The sequence below is a fragment of the Colobus angolensis genome, unplaced genomic scaffold (assembly GCF_000951035.1).
Source record: "Colobus angolensis palliatus isolate OR3802 unplaced genomic scaffold, Cang.pa_1.0 Scaffold62, whole genome shotgun sequence".
Classification (NCBI taxonomy): Eukaryota; Metazoa; Chordata; class Mammalia; order Primates; family Cercopithecidae; genus Colobus; species Colobus angolensis.
The window spans coordinates 8,647,269-8,651,159 of NW_012119821.1; the positions used below are offsets into that span (position 1 = coordinate 8,647,269).

The 3,891-nt window shown below is 37.7% G+C and overlaps 1 long non-coding RNA gene across 1 annotated transcript in view; it reads left to right on the plus strand.

Annotated features, from left to right (window-relative positions):
* The first annotated feature begins 364 nt into the window (after positions 1 to 364).
* LOC105527391 overlaps positions 365 to 3,891 on the plus strand; it is a 6,153-nt gene continuing 2,626 nt past the window's right edge. Inside the window, exon 1 of the long non-coding RNA XR_001004223.1 lies at positions 365 to 420. This is a non-coding gene — a long non-coding RNA (uncharacterized LOC105527391). The remainder of the gene's footprint in view (positions 421 to 3,891) is intronic.

Sequence of the window (3,891 nt, forward strand, 5' to 3'; positions counted from 1 at the left end):
TGTTTATGTAAATCTGGCTTATTCCACATAAATAGGATATGTGGCTTAAGCCAGTGACTGAATTGTGAACTTCTGTTGCATTTCTCTGGATTTATTCAAGATGAAATGAATACTGAATGAAAGTACCAGAAGATGTATTACTTTACGTATAAGATGATATGGTTTGGCTGTGTCCCCATCCAAAACTCATCTTGAATTGTAATTCCCATAATCCTCACGTGTTGTGGGAGGGGCCTGGTGGGAGGTAACCAAATCATGAGGGCAGTTACCCTCATGCTGCTTTCGTGATAGTGAGTGAGTTCTCATGAGCTCTGATGGTTTTATAAGGGGCTTTTCCCCCTTTTGCTTGGCTTGCTTGACACTGCTCCTTCCTGCCACCATGTGAATAAGGACATGTTTGCTTCTCCTTCTGCCATGGTTGTAAGTTTCTGGAGGCTTCCCCAGCCATGCTAAACTGAGAGTCAATTAAAACTTTTTCCTTTGTAAATTACCCAGTCTCACATACGTCTTTTATTAGCAGCGTGGAAATGGTCTAATACATAGGATTACTAGGATTATACATCATTTAATAATGTTGAATTGGGCTAAGATGTTGAAACTGAAGGGTTAAGCATTAAAAAATTGTGTTAGTGCATATTCTGTAATCTTTTTTGTTGATATGAAGGTGTCAGAAGTAGAAGACAGAAGGCTTGAGCATTCACAGTTGTGATGGTTTTGATATGGCTTGTTCCTACCCACCAAATCTCACGTTTAAATTTGATCTCCAATATGGCTGTGTCGGGAGGTGGGGCCTAGTGGGAGGTGTCTGAGTTATCAGGGCAGATCCCTCAGGAATGGCTTGGTGCCCTTCTTGGGATAGCAAGTGAGCTCTCTCTCGAGACACTGAATTATTTCCCATGTGAATGGACACATTCCCACAAAAGTGGGTAGTTATACATAAAGCAAGATGCTCCTTGGCTTTTGTCTCTTCCCACTGTTCCCTTTCCCTTTAGACCCTCCTCTCCATGTTCTGCCCCAGCAGCATGTGGTCTTCACCAGAAGCAGATGCCAACACCATGTACTTGGACTTCCCAGTCAGAACCATGAGCTCAATAAGCCTCTTTGCTTTATAAATTACTCAGCTTCACCTATTCTGTTATAGCAACATAAAACAGACTAAGACAAGAGTGTTTCAAGAATTTGTTACAAACTGGAATAGCAATAAACATGAGCAATTAGACCACAGAAAGAACAAAATGTTAAAACAGTAATAAATGTTAAACGAGAGAGAAAGACCACTCAGAAGACAAGCTTTCTCTCTCTGTGTGTGTGTGTGTGTGTGTGTGTGTGTGTGTACATGGTAAGTTGTTCCATTTATCTGGTAACCAATCTGAGTGGATCTTAGAAACCATTATCTCCTTTTGTTCTTCATTCATTCATTCTTTCAGTTCTGTGTTCAAAAGATTTCCATTAATAGTTTTCTCTGACAACCAATAGAATAGTAACCAAATAGACCCCCAAAAACAGCACAAGCACTTCCGTCTCCATGAGCACAACCTCCATGAGCACAACCTCCACTACGACGTCGCCCTCACTAACATTGCCACCACCCCAGCCACCACCCCGAATCCAGACTCACTGCTACCATTATCGCTATCACAGCTGCCTGGCCCCTTTACACACTTTACTTTTGGGCATCGTACATGCCATCATCTAACATACCATATATTCATTTCTTTAATTTCTGTTTTCTTCCACTAGATTGTAAATTCCATAATGGCTGAGACTTTAGTCGTTCCACAGACATATCTCCAGACCTCAGGATAGAGAGTGAAGCCTGGCTTTTGTAAGGTTCTCAATAAATATTTGCAGATTGAATAAATGAATGATATGTTTTCTTTTTCTGCATATACAAAGTCAGTTTTTAAATGCTACCTTCTATAAAGTCTAGGCATTTACTTTTGATAATATGAGATTATATTATAGTGTGAATCTATCTCAACTCTTCTTAATCCCATTCATTTGTCTCTTCTTAAAGTACTAGCATATTTTCATTACTAAAATTTTGTAGTATATCTCTATACTATACTACAGAGCAAATACCACTTTTCATTATTCATTTTCAGTTTTTATATATCATTGATTTCTAATTTATAGCTTTACTCCATCTCAATAAAAATATAATCAATCAATCTCCTATGACAACTGGAAGAAATTGGAGAACATCATGTTAAGTGAAATAAGCCAGACACAGAAGGACAAATACTGCGTGATCCCACATATAAGAAGATCTAAAATAGTCAAACCAATAGAGGCAGAGTGAATGAAGGTAGAATTGGGGAGGTATTAGTCAAAGGGTACAAAGTTTAAGTTGTGTAAGATGAATAAACTCTACAGAGCTACTCTACACCATAGTGCCTGTAGTAATAATACATAAGGTATTATATACTTAAACATTTACTAGATATTATGTTGTGTTCTTATCACAGAAAGAAATAAATTAATGAATTAAAAATAATAAAGAGGGCAAGATGAAACTTTTAAAAGCAATGGATATATTGATGACATTGATTATGGTATTGGTTTCAAAAGAGCATGTTTATCTTCAAGCTGATCAAGTTGTATATTTTAAATATGTAGAGCTTTCTGGATGTCAGTAATACCTCAGTAAGTAATTAAAAATAAAATAATAAATTTGGTCACTCCTAAGAAAGAAAATAATTTTTTCTATCATTTCCATTTTACTAATAATTTTTAAAATTCCTGAGTGTCAAAATATGTCAAATCCTTTTTTTTTTTTTTTTTTTTTGAGATGGAGTCTTGCTCTGTTGCCCAGGCCGGAGTGCCATGGCCTGATCTCCGCTCACTGCAAGCTCGGCTTCCCAGGTTCATGCCGTTCTCCTGCCTCAGCCTCCCCAGTAGCTGGGACTACAGGCACCCGCCACCACGCCTGGCTAATTTTTTGTATTTTTAGTAGAGACGGGGTTTCAACATGTTAGCCAGGATGGTCTCGATCTCCTGACCTCGTGATCCGACCACCTCAGCCTCCCAAAGTGCTGGGATTACAGGCATGAGCCACCGCACCTGGCATGTCAGATCCTTTTGTTGCATCTATTTGTGTGAGCTTATCTATCTCTTTTGTTAATAATAAATTATGTTTATTTGCTTTTTGATTATTAAAGCAATTTTGTATTCCTGAAATGAAACAGCCTTGATCTATAGTACTTTCTATACATTACTGAGCAATTGGATTTGCTGTGTTTTATATTATTTGCATATCTGTTTATGATTGTTATTGGCCTATATCTAATATCTTTTAATGCTGTTGTCAGATTTTGGTATAGAGTTTATGCTGGCATGAAAAAGAGTGAGAGGTATACCCTTTTACTATCCCCTGAAAGATTGTTTTGTAAGATTGATGTTAGTTGTTACTTATAATAGAAAAAGATATTGCTAAATCTATCCTTTTTGAAGATTTTCACTTGTAGATTCAATTTCTTTAATAGACATAAAGCTCTACACATTTTCTATTTATTCTTGGATCAGAATTGGTAAGCTTGGGCTTTTACAGAATTTTTCACTTCTATCAAAATTTTCAAAGGTTTGTACATAAAGCTGCCATAGAAATTATTCATATTTATATTATTGGTATAGAAATAAAGTTTTTGATTTTTGAAGTTTCCAATTTATAATTTTCTTTTCTATTTTCTTTTTTTTAAGACGCGGTGTCGCTGTGCAGCCCAAGCTGTGGTGCAGTGGCATGATCTCGGCTCCCTGCAAGCTCCGCCTCCCGGGTTTACGCCATTCTCCTGCCTCCGCCTCCCGAGTAGCTGGGACTACAGGCGCCGCCACCTCGCCCGGCTAGTTTTTTGTATTTTTAGTAGAGACGGGGTTTCACCGTGTTAGCCAGGA